The sequence below is a fragment of the Nicotiana tomentosiformis genome, chromosome 8 (genome assembly GCF_000390325.3).
Source record: "Nicotiana tomentosiformis chromosome 8, ASM39032v3, whole genome shotgun sequence".
Lineage (NCBI taxonomy): Eukaryota > Viridiplantae > Streptophyta > Magnoliopsida > Solanales > Solanaceae > Nicotiana > Nicotiana tomentosiformis.
In genome coordinates, this window is record NC_090819.1 from 86,373,842 (window position 1) to 86,387,741 (window position 13,900).

The following is a 13,900-nucleotide window of genomic DNA, read 5'->3' on the forward strand; positions in this document are numbered from 1 at the left end:
GTCGAACTCAGTGGGTACTATATCGAATATTAACCCCGCACGACCATCAAGTCTCAAATTTTAGCAGACTTTGTGGCCGATTTCACGCCAACACTCGTACCCGAAATCGAAAAAGAACTCTTGTTGAAATCGGGTACGTCAACGAGGGTATGGACCCTTTTTACGAACGGGGCTTCGAACGTGAAGGGGTCCGGGCTAGGCATAGTTTTAAAGCCACCCACGGGTAACACTATTAGGCAATCTATTAAAACTACCAGGTTGACTAACAACGAGGCCGAGTATGAGGCCATGATTGCAGGTCTTGAGCTAGCTAAAAACTTGGGAGCAGAAGTCATTGAAGATAAATGTGACTCTTTACTGGTGGTAAGTCAAGTAAACAAAACCTTCGAAGTTCGAGAAGATAGAATGCAAAGGTATTTGGACAAATTACATGTCACTTTGCACCATTTCAAACAATGGACCTTACAGCATGTTACACGAGAGCAAAATAGTGAGGCTGATGCACTTGCGAATTTGGGTTCATCGGTCGAGAAAGGTGACTTGAGCTCGGGGACTGTCGTTCAACTCTCGAGATCCGTGATCGAAAAAGGTCATGCCGAGATAAATTCTACCAGCTTAACCCGGGATTGGAGAAATAAGTATATTGAATACTTAAAGAATGGAAAGCTCCCATCGGACCCTAAAGATTCAAGGGCCCTACGGACTAAAGCTGCTCGATTCACGTTGGCTTCAGATGGAACTCTATACCGAAGGACATTCGATGGACCATTGGCAGTATGCTTAGGTCCAGGAGATACAGATTACATCCTACGTGAGGTGCACGAGGGCACTTGTGGGAATCACTCCGGTGCAGATCCACTAGTCCGAAAAATAATCAGGGCAGGGTATTATTGGATCGATATGGGCAAAGATGCGAAGGAATTTGTTCGAAAATGTGACAAATATCAAAGGTTTGCACCAATAATCCATCAACCCAGGGAGCAACTTCACTCAGTCTTATCCCCATGTCCATTCATGAAATGAGGAATGGATATGGTCGGCACTCTGCCATCGACCCCAGGTAAAGCTAAATTCATTTTATTTATGACTGACTATTTCTCTAAATGGGTTGAAGCACAGGCATTCGATAAAAGTAAGAGAGAGAGGTTATAGACTTTATCTGGGATCATATCGTATGTCGATTCGGGATACCCGCCGAAATAGTGTGTGACAATGGGAAACAATTTGTTGGTAGCAAAGTGATGAAATTCTTCGAAGATCACAAAATAAGAAGGATATTATCAACACCGTATCACCCCAGTGGGAACGGACATGCCAAATCAACGAACAAAACTATCATTCAAAACCTAAAGAAGAGGTTGAACGACGCTAAAGGAAAATGGAGAGAAATCCTACCCGAAGTCCTTTGGTCATATCGAACAACGTCAAAATTTAGTACGGGGGCAACCCCGTTCTTCTTAGTATATGGGTCCGAAGCCATGATACCCGTCGAAGTTGGTGAACCCAGTGCCAGATTTTGATACACAACAGAACTACAAAATAACGAGGCTATGAACACTAGCCTCGAATTATCGGACGAAAAACGAGAAACTGCTCTCGTCCAATTCGCCGCCCAAAAGCAACGAATCGAAAGATACTATAATCGAAGAACCAAGCTCCACCATTTCAAGCCCGGGGACTTAGTGCTAAGAAAAGTCACCCTCAATACCCGGAACCTAAACGAAGGAAAGCTAGGATAGAACTGGGAAGGACCATATCAGGTTCTCAAGAACGGCGGAAAGGGGTCATACAAGCTCGACATTATAAACGGAAAAGAACTATCAAGCAATTGGAATGTGTCACATCTAAAACGATACTACTGCTAAGGTACGACCCTCCCATATTCATTTACATTTCAAAAATAACCCTTGCAGAAGTCCGATCAGGAGCTAAGATGGATCCTTCAATACGAAGCCCTAGGTCTGAAAGCACGTGTTGCACTCTTTTTCCCTTAGACCGGTTTTATCCAAAATGGGTTTTTCGGCAAGATTTTTAATGAGGCAACCAATGATCGTGATGCACTTACAACAGTATCCAAGGCCTCTTTAGAATTGACCTCGAAATACTGGGGGGGGGGGCATTAGCCCTCAAATATATCAAGTTCTGATGCAACAAAGTTATTTCGCAACAACAAGGTTCCAATAGGAAAAGTTGTAAGAGCCAAATGGTTAAAACGAACCATGCTCATGTAGTTGGCCCGAACCCAGACGCGAAACATGAACACATGTATAATGACTTGCAAAGACAGTTCTCCTCTTTATCGATATCTTATATCCAAGAAAAATTTCTCTATTTGGAGATTTATTATGCAAACAGAGTTAAGATAAAATCGACGACTAAGCCTATGGGCTACTTTTATTTCGAGTTCGAGTACACACTCACTCGACCATTACGCCTACGGGCTGCATTACTTCAAGCTCGAATCATTCACTCGACGACTAAGCCTACTGTCTACTTTTATTTCGAGTTCGAGCAAACACTCACTCGACCATTATGCCTACGGGCTACATTACTTCGAGTTCGAATCATTCACTCGACGACTAAGCCTACGGGCTACTTTTATTTCGAGATAGAGCAAACACTCACTCGACCATTACGCCTACGGGATACATTACTTCGAGTTCAAATCATTCACTCGACGACTAAGCCTACGAGATACTTTTATTTCAAGTTCGAGCAAGAACTCACTCGACCATTACGCCTACGGGCTACATTACTTCAAGTTCGAATCATTCACTCGACTACTAAGCCTACGGGCTACTTTTATTTTGAGTTCAAGCAAACACTCACTCGACCATTATGCCTACGGGCTACATTACTTCGAGTTCAAATCATTCACTCGACTACTAAGCCTACGGGCTACTTTTATTTTGAGTTCGAGCAAACACTCACTCGACCATTACGCCTACGGACTACATTACTTATAGTTCGAATCATTCACTCGACGACTAAGCCTACGGGCTACTTTTATTTCGAGTTCGAGCAAACACTCACTCTACCATTATGCCTACGGGGTACATTACTTCGAGTTTGAATCATTACTCGATGACTAAGCCTACGGGCTATTTTATTTTGATTTCGAGCAAGCACTCACTCGACTATTATGCTTACGGGCTACATTACTTCTGAGTTCGAATCATTCACTCGACTACTAAGCCTACGGGCTACTTTTATTTCAAGTTCGAGCAAACACTCACTCGACCATTACGCCTACGGGCTACATTACTTCGAGTTCGAATCATTCACTCGACTACTAAGCCTACGGGCTACTTTTATTTCAAGTTCGAGCAAACACTCACTCGACCATTATGCCTATGGGCTACATTACTTCAAGTTCAAATCATTCACTCGACGACTAAGCCTATTGTCTACTTTTATTTCGAGTTCGAGCAAACACTCACTCGACCATTATGCCTATGGGCTACATTACTTCGAGTTCGAATCATTCACTCGACGACTAAGCCTACGGGCTACTGTTATTTTGAGTTCTAGCAAGCACTCACTCGACCATTACGCCTACGGGCTACATTACTTCGAGTTCGAATCATTGACTCAACTAATAAGCCTAAGGGCTACATCACTTCAAGTTTGAGTAAGCGCTCGCTCGGTTATAGAGGCTATGAAGTCCAAATTTGATTAAATTGTTTAAATCCTTGTGAAAACATTCATAAGGCGTGAATAAAGTCTTCATAAGACAGGAAACAAAACAGAAGCAAGTCGGCAAAAAATGGGATATTTGTATATACAAAATTGTTTGCATGATTGATTACAACGTAAAAATTAAGGACTAAGCTTCCTGATCATCCCCAGGAGCGGTCTCTTCTCTATCGGGCTCCCCCCCCCCCATTCTCGGATCCGCTCTTACTCCCATCATCATCATCATCATCATCGGAAACCAAGGCTTCAGCATCGGCTTCAAGTTCTTTGGCCTTTTTTATCTCTTCAGCGAGGTCGAAACCACAAGCATGGATCTCCTCGAGGGTTTCCCTCTGAGATCGACACTCAGCAAGTTCAGCGACCCAATGTACTCAAGTATCGACGGTCTCGGCTGCCTCTCTTACTTGGACCTGGGCAGTTTCAGCATCGGCCCGATAGACGGCCACTAGTGCATCCGCATCGATCTTTGCCTTTTCGGCATTAGATTCGGCCTTAGCAAGTACAGAGGCCAACCGAGCCTCGAGCTCCTCTATTCTTCTTGCTTGAACCAAGCCTTTTTCCTTCATTCTTTGAAGTTGGGTTTCGGCCGATGATAACTGGGCTCGAGCAGTTTCTTTCTCTGCAGCAAAGCGGTCCATACCTTCTTTCCACTGTAAAGACTCCGCTTTTATCATGTCGACCTCCTCACGAAGCTTCCCGATCATCTCAATTTTTTGCTGCAACTGTGAGACCGAAAAATTAGTCATCGTTACGGTATCAAGCCCATAGCCTTTTTAAAGTATCATTACCTGCTCAGACACATCGGTCTGATCTCGGTAAGCCTTGGCTAACTCAGCTCGGAGGTCTTTTATTTCCTTTTCCCTTTGCCCTAAGAGAAGCTTTAGGGAGTTCCTCTCCTCAGTAACCCGTTGAAGGTCGGCCTCGTATCGACGCAGCTCGTTTTTGGACCGAGAACATGCTTCTCGATGAACTGCCACTTCCTGCAAAAAAACAAGAAACGAAGTCAGAAACGAAAAGTAAACATAAAGGCAGTACCGACAAAATAATTTTAAGGCTTACCTGATTCAAAGCCTGCGGCACCCTGTGAGAAAGATCCGATTTATCACTATTATCAGCAACGTCCTTGATACCGGTAAACAGGTCACGAAAGGGATCCTCTCCATCATGAGGCCTATCTAGATCGAGGGCCCCCAAAGCTTGGGCTTCCCGAATCACCCCTGCGGAAAAAGCAGGGAAGGTGGGCGAATCTTCGATTGCTGCTTCCCCAAATGAATTACTTGGAGCATTCTCTTCGGTTCGAAGGGATTCAAGAGGGGCTCTTTCAGACATATCCCCCATTCGTTGGCTCTAATGGGATGCGTCTTCAATCTCCGATAATTTAGGGATTCCGCCCGAATCTTTCTCTGGTATATCCTCAGTTCGAGGCGGAGCCTCATGAAGCATCATCGATCTAGCTGCCGATGGGGCATCGGTGGTTCTCTTCGTTCGGGCCGCTACCGCGGACCCATCGTTTTCTTCTTCTTCTTATTCTTCTTATTCTTCGTCTTCATCCCTTAGATGCAGAACTGATTCCACGGTCAAAGGAATGGCATTATTGTTCGGCTTACGAGCCGTCCTCTTCTTCGATTTTGGATCTTCGGGAACGAAGGCTCTTTTCCTTTTATTTTCCTTCACCGACTTTGGGACGAAGGCCAAAGTTTCTTCCTCGTTGGACAAAGGCCTCAAAACCGCATCTTTTCCCAAACCTGCATATGGAAAACTTTATTAAAATATTTGGAAAGCATCTCGTTCAAATTATCAAAGAGTATGAGAAAGGGGCTTACTATGATTTTTGGCCTCCCATCGACCCTTTGACAAATCACGCCATGAGCGCTCGGCGTATGTGGAGGTCGAAACAAGAGCTCATACCCAGTTCTGGAGATCGGAAACTGCTCCGGGCATCCAGAAAACCGCTGCATCACAAAAAGAAGAGTATCGATGAGAAAAGAAATGAAAAAACAAAATAAAAGGAAGTAACAGCAGGATCACACTTGCGTTTCATATTCCACTCCTCGGGAAAGGGCATCTTTTCGGTCGGAATCAGGTCCGAAGTCCTCACTCGAACGAACCTGCCCATCCAACCCCGATCCATGTCATCATCAATGCTCGAGAACAGAGCCTTGGTAGCCCGACGCTGAAGTTTTATTAACCCTCCTCGAAAAAGTCGAGGACGGTATAATCGGATAAGATGGTCGAGGGTGAATGGCATCCCCTCGATTTTGTTCACAAAGTATCAGATCAAGATAACTATCCGCCAAAAATAAGGATGGACATGGCCTAGGGTTATTTGGTATTGACGGCAAAAGTCAATAATAACGGAATCGAGGGGACCTAACGTGAAAGGGCAAGTATACACATTCAAATACCCTTTCACGTAAGTGGTGATATCTTCGTCAGAAGTAGGAATTATTATTTCTTTTTTATCCCAATTGCTCACATTGAGGTGCTTCTCGGTTATCGAACACATGTACCTTGATACTGGCTCACATTGGCCCGGGACCGATGAGCCTTTATCGACCTTAAAATCAGAAGTAAGAACACATGCCTCGGGAATGCACTCCTCAGGCCGTGGTTCTGCCGGTGTCTCATCGGCGACACATTGTGAAGATGAAGCCTTCTCTTTCTGAGGAATGGTTTGTGATATTTTTGCCATTTTAGAATTCAAAGGTGAGGAATAGAAGAAAGTGACAAAGATTTAGTAAAATTGAAAAGGGGCTTTTTGCAAAGAGAAATCACAGATTTGCGGGCAAGTCAAAGAATACGAAAAGGAACTTAGGAAATTTGGAAGATTGGAGATGTAAAAGTGGTAAATGATGAAAGAAAGGGTTATTTATAGGTTTAAGCGATGGCGGTTAAGTATCAGCGGTTGCCGACCACCGTCTGACATGCATTAAATGCCTTGAAAGACTAAATCGACGGGACAACTATCACGTGCGTCATCATCGAGCCCGATGGAAACGTCAGTTTATAATCCCATCGAGCCGTTAAAAAATCACATCGTTTCTCACCACATTCTTCCTGAGAAACGAGGGGACTATCTGTATACAGTCGAAATAGATTTTGACCTTCGTACGTCTGATCGAGTTCGACAGATAAGCGATCGAAGTGAGACTTCGAGATGGGTTCCGAAGATGGTACAAACAAGCTTCGAACCCGAGGGGCCGATCAATGTCGAGTTCGATATCATTATCAAGCTCGAATCCAAATCGAACTATGATGCAAAGTAAAGCTATCAAGCTTATGATCCAGAGACCGACCAACATTGACTCTGAATCAATTCAAGGGTGCGAGTCAGAATCGAGCTTAAGCCAAGATCGAGAGCTCGAGTCTGGATCGAGCTCAAGCCAAGATCGAGAGCTCGAGTCAAGATCGAGATCACAGATAAAAGCCGTTGCAATCCCACTATAGGAGAGAATCTTGGCAAGAATTGTAGAAAAGCTGATTTATCATGGACTTCCCACTGAGTATTTTTAATTATATTTAAAGTAAGATCTCTCTACTATAAAGAGGGAGGGTTATCATTTCTGTATGGGGGCAGTTTTCAGATAGAGCTCACATTGTAATTCAAGCACCATATTCTCTTATATTCAAGAGTTACTCTTTTAAGTCTAAAAAAACTGATCCATCTTGCTTAGTCCTAAAATTCGTCTTCTTTACAAATTTGTTTATTTTACATTCTCTGCGGTCCATATTTGATATTTTCTTTTATCCTTACGACTTGTATTAAGCTATATCACATATCCTTAGAACTACGTATAAATTTAACTCTATCCGTTTTTCGGGTAAACAAAATTATATGGTGTTCTACATCTACCACGAACACTCCATTATATTTCTGAAATACAATATTATCTCACTATCATGTGATTGTTATATTTCCGGAGTACGACACCTCTCAATAATACTAACTCAATTACATTTTCTTCTTTCAAATTGTAGCTTCATCTCCAAATTGTACTTTCTTTGATGGGAATCAAATTTCCAATCTTTACTCTGTTTGCAGATATTGAGTTTTTTTGTGGCACAGAAGAAATTAAAAAAAGAAGAGATATTGTCTGTACTTCCCTTAATAATGTTGTTAATAACAAAACTTTCAATACAGTTACCTCGGTCATAGATTTCAGGAGCATTCTCCTAGAGTTGAGACCTCTCAAGCAAGTCAAACTTTTTAATTATTTTTTGGCGTAATGTGCTTTCTAGCATTTTGATTTATTGCTGGTGCCTTTAACTCCCACATAAATAGATACAGATCGATCTTTTAAGTGAGATTTGAAATGGGTTATTGTTGGATAGATTGTCTTTCCAGAGCATCAAATTTATTTTGTTTTAGCGTGATGTGATTGCTACCTTTCTTTTTGTGGTTTAAGTTACTGTACATTGATTGGCAGATATGAAACATGTATCTCTTCATTCACTTCAATGTGCCTTGGCAGATATGGTATGTGTTCCTAAACTGCTATGGAGTTCATTGGGTGATACCGAGGTTGGAGCAACTATTATATTGTTGCTATGGACAGAAAACAATGAAAAAGGTGCAGACAAGTGTGCATTTTATGGACTATCTGGGTAGAAAGTAATAGTAGGATCCTTGAGGAGGCTAAGGAACGTATTTCTTAATGTTAAATTTAGATGCATTCAAAAATTGTATTGTTGGAGCAAAAGAATGTAACTTCTAATATTTATAGATACCCCAGAACTTATGGATTTCCTCCTTGCAGGGTTAAGGGTATATCATGTTGATACTATTTTATTGAATAGGATTTACCTTTCAAAAAAATTACCAATTAAACAATTAAGGTGAGGAAGCTTGGGAGATTTTACAAAATTCTATCCAATGAGTTGACAAGGTGAGGAAGGTAAAACTTCAAACTCTAAGGGCTGATTTTGAAGTTTTAAAAGTGAATAAATCCAAATGCATTTCGGATTATTGTTCAAAAGTGAAGGTTGTTGTAAATCAATTAAGAAGATACGGGGAGGACATAGAAGATGTCTGTGTGGTAGAAAAGATCCTTCGTACTTTAACACCTAAATTTAATTTTGTGGTATGTGATATTGAAGAGTCTAAAGATTTAGACTCTATGATGGTGGAGCAATTGGAGGGTTCTTTACAGGCCCACGAAGAAAAGATCAAAAGGAGACAAGAAGTGTCATTGGAGCAACTTCTTAAATCTCAGGCATCCTTCAAGGATTATGGAGGTGAAAAGAGCTATCGAGGGAATGGACGGGAACGAGGCCGTGGCAGTCATGGAAGAGGAAGAAGTAAAAGTAACAACTTCAACAATGAAGTTAAAATCCACAAAACATTCAGAGGTCGTAGTCGTGGACAAAGAGGAGGAAGAGGTCGTGGCTACTACCAAGAAAAAAATGGACAAAGGTATGACAAATTAAAATTTGAGTGTTATAATTGTTATAAATTTGGCCATTACTCTTGGGAATGTCATAGCAATGTTGAAGAAAAAGCTAACCTTGTTGACGACAAGAAAGAAGAAGATGAGTCAACGTTGTTGCTGGCACTCAAGGAAGAAGACAAGGATGATTGTAGATCGTGGTATTTGGACAATGGAGCAAGCAATCATATGTGTGGATGCAAAGAGAAGTTTGTGGAGATCAATAAAACGGTGAGAGGTAATGTGTCCTTTAGAGATACCTAAAGATTCAAATCGAAGGGATAGGTATGATTCTGATCTCCGGTAAAAATGGTGACCATAAGTTAATTCAAGATGTTTATTATGTCCCAAAATTAAAAAGTAATATTTTGAGTTTGGGCCAACTTCTTGAAAAGGAATATTACATCTATATGAAAAATATATGAAAAATATGCATCTTTGGCTTAGAGATTTAAGTGGAATTGTAATTGCTAAAGTGCATATGGCAAAGAATAGATTATTTTCTCTGTATCTTAAGATAATTGATGCAAAGTATTTGAAGGCTAACGAGCAAGATGAATCATGGTATTTGCATATGAGATTTGAGCACTTGAATTTTGAAGCGCTCAAATCAATGGGAGAAAAGAACACAGTGCATGAGATACCATCAATCAACCATCCCAATCAATTGTGTGAAGCTTATCTTCTTGGAAAACATGCAAGGAGGAGTTTTTCAAAAGAAGCCATGTAAAGATCAACCAAACCACTTCAGCTTGTTCACACTGATGTTTGCAGACCAATCAATCCACCTTAATTTGGTAAAAGTAAATACTTTCTGCTTTTCATTTATGACTTTAGTAGAAAGACTTGGGTTTATTTCTTGAACCAAAAATCTGAAGGTTTTGTTGCTTTTAAAAATTTCAAAATATTTGTGGAAAAAAAAAGTGGCTATGAAATAAAAGCTTTAAGATCCGACAGAGGAGGTAAATTTACTTCAAAAGAATTTAATGACGTTTGTCAGTCTCATGGAATTCGTCGCCCTCTAACGATACCTTATTCACCCCAACAAAATGGAGTTGCAGAGAGAAAGAATCGAATGATTGTTATTATGGCTAGATGTATGTTGAAAGCTAAAGGTATGCCCAAGGAATTTTGGGTCGAAGCTATTTCTTGTGCACTTTATTTGAACAATAAGTCTCCAACAAGAAATGTTAGATATCAAACCCCTCAAAAAGCATGGAATGGAAGAAAGCCAAGTGTCAAGCACTTGAGAATCTTTGGCAGCATAGCCTATGCTCATGTGCCACAACAAGGAAGAGCGAAGCTTGACGATCGAAGTGTCAATCATGCACTTGTTATCTATCATACGAGTTCAAAAGGCTAAAATTTATACAACCCAAGCAGCGGCAAGGTGGTGGTAAGTCGCGATATTGAATTTGATGAAGAATTGGCATGGAACTGGGAAGCTCAGGAATAAACTTCCTATGACTTTCTTTCATACTTTGATGATGAAGAAGAACAAGAGACCGTGGAACCTATGCAGGACACAACTCCACCTCCTTCTCCAACAAATGTTGCATCTCCCTATTCTCAAGAAAGTTCAAATGAACACCCGCAAAGGACAAGGAGTATTCAAGAGCTCTATGAGGATACAAAAGAAGTTACTAATTTTGATTTTTTATATTGTCTCTTTGCTGACAGTGAAAAAATAAACTTTGATGAAGTTGTTACAGAGAAAAGGTGGAGACAAGCCATGGAGGAGGAGATCGAGTTAATAGAGAAGAACAATACTTGGGAGTTAACAACTCTTCCCAAGGGTCATCGCTCAATTGGAGTAAAATGGGTATACAAGATAAATAAGAATGTTGATGGAGATGTGGAGAGATACAAGGCACGACTTGTGGCTAAACGCTATAAGCAAAGGCAAGGCATTGACTATGAAGAACTATCACGGCCTAAAATCCGACTAGTCGTGATGGCACCTAACCCAACCCGCTAGGTAAGCTAATTAACCACTAACCAATTCCAATAACAATTAATAAAGCAATTAAGTAAAGAAATATCTGAATCTAATACATTTCCCAAGAACTGGTAATACAAATCACGGGCTTCTAAGAATAGAGTTTACAAAGCGAAAATGAATAAATACATCGTCTGTTTGAAAAGTACACCAACAGAGTTTTATAGAACTAAGGCTACAACGAACAAGAGGCAGCTACAACCGGAACACAGGTACATTTTCAAATACAGCTCCCATCGAACACAGCAACATCAGCAGCCAACATCTGCACGCAAGGTGCAGAAGTGTAGTATGAGTACAACCGACCCCATGTACTCAATAAGTAACAAACCTAACCTTAGGTTGAAAGTAGTGACGAGCTAACAGAAAGGTCGTGTTTAACACCAATATTCCACAACAGTTCATAACAGCATAGTACACATAACAAAAGAGTATCTCAGAAATAAAAGGCTCAGTCCGTTCACAGTTCTCGAAACATAGTCATTTCTTTTCAAGTATCTCAGTGAAAATCCAAATCTTTTACCGAAAAAGCCAAAATACGAGTAAGTTTGAAAACTGTGATTTTTCCCAAAACTCCTTTCAACAAATAGTAAGATGTTTCATTTCCAGATAGCACGAGGAAAGTACTTCTCTATGCCTATATGTCAAGATACAGGTAAAATCACAAATGTCCCCAAAACTGGGTAGCAGAAGGAAATCCACCTCTATGCATGTATCTCAAGTACGCATGTCAAATGCAATGTATCCCAATAATGAGCTCATGTACTCACACTCTCAGAGTACTCAATCTCACTGTCTCGCATTCTCTCTCACTATGCTCAATGCTCAGCACACTCAATCACTCAACGCTGTACAATACCTGTTACGGCGTGCAGCCCGATCCATAAATGACTATAAGGCCCGTTGCGGCGTGCAACCCGATCCACATATATATAGTCGACTGCGCTCACTGGGGGTGTGCAGACTCAGAAGGGGCTCCTTTCAGCCCAAGCGCTATAATCTGCACGGACAACTCACGTACTGCATAGATAACTCACGTGCCATAATATCAATATCTGGAATCGCACGGACAACTCACGTGCTATAATATCAACATCTGGAATCGCACGAACAACTTACGTGTTGCACGGATAACTCACATGCTGCACGGACAACTCACGTGCTATAGTAACAACATCCTCACAAACAGGCCCCCAGTCTCACTCAGTCATCATACTCTCCAGTCTCACTCACGGGCTCATAATGTCATGAAACTAACCCGACAATAATGATATGATGTATCAATAAATAACAACTGAGACTGAGATATGATATGAATGCATGAATATGACTGAGTGTGATATATCAATGAAATCAGTGAGATGACAGCAAGAAAACGACCACTATGAGTCCTAACAATATCAGCATAAAGCCTAAACATGATATTTAGCATGATTGACAGCTCAGTTACTTTATCACATGGTGATAACACAGATATCAACAAAATAGGGTCACTATACAGTGCCATGGAAACAACAGAGTCCCAATTCACATGGTGCACGCCCACACGCCCATCACCTAGCATGTGCGTCACCTCAATACCAATCACACAACACGTATTTTGGGGTTTCATACCCTCAGCTCCAAGATTAGAAGAGTTACTTACCTCGAACAAGCCAATTCCAACATCGAGCAAGCCAAGCGATGCTCCAAAATGCCATCCCGCGCGTTCCGACCTCCGAACGGCTTGAAATTAACCAAAAACAACTCAAATACATTAAACAATGCTAAAGGAACCAATCCTGATCGAAAAAGAACAAATCTTGAATCAAAAGGCCAAAATCGGCCAAAAGCCCAACCCGGGCCCGCACCTCGGAACCTGATAAAATTTACAAAATCCAATAACCCATTCAATTACGAGTCCAACCATAGTAGTTTCACTCAAATCCGACTCCAATTGCATGTTCAAAACTCAAAAATTCACATTATGAAACTTTAGGCCAAAACCCCCAATTTCCTCTTTAAAATTCACAATCCAATTACCAAAAATAAAGGTAGATTAATGAAATATAACCAAAACCGAATAGAGAATACTTACCCCAATCCTTGTGATGAGAATTTCTCCAAGAATCGCCTCAATCCGAGCTCCATAGCTCCCAAAATGTAAAAATATTTGAAACCTTCGAAATAGAGTACTATATACACTGCCCAGACGTCCTCTTTCACGAACGCAGGAAATCCATCGCGTTCGCGATGAATAAAACTCACACTGCCACAAAAGACTCTACACGTTCGCGATGCACCCCACGCGAACGCGATGAACACTGCTGCCAAAGCTTCGCGAACGCGACTAACCTTACGCGATCGCATAGAAGAACGCTCAAATTCCCAGCTGCCAACCTCAACAATACGCGAACGCGATCCTCCATATGCGAACGCGAAGAGAACTTACCCCAACTCTACGCGAACGCGAGACATACTTCGCGATCGCGAAGAACAATTTGTGGCTGCCATCAAAATACACTACGCGTTCGCGACACTTGCCACATGAACGCGATGAAGAACTTAGACACCAGAAAATAGCATAACACAGCAGTACCAAAATGAAGAAAACATGATCCGAAATCAATCCGAAACACGCCCGTGCCCCTTGGGACCCCGTCCAAACATACCAATAAGTCCCATAACATACAACGGACCTACTTGAGGCCTCAAAACACACATAACAACATCAGAACGATGAATCACACCTCAATTCGAATTCAATGATTTTTGAAACTTCAACTTCCACAACCGATGC

The 13,900-nt window shown here is 41.4% G+C and overlaps 1 pseudogene; it reads left to right on the plus strand.

Moving 5' to 3' along the window:
* The window catches only part of LOC104092488 (large ribosomal subunit protein eL20y-like), a 174,233-nt pseudogene that overhangs the window by 140,879 nt on the left and 19,454 nt on the right, over positions 1–13,900 (plus strand).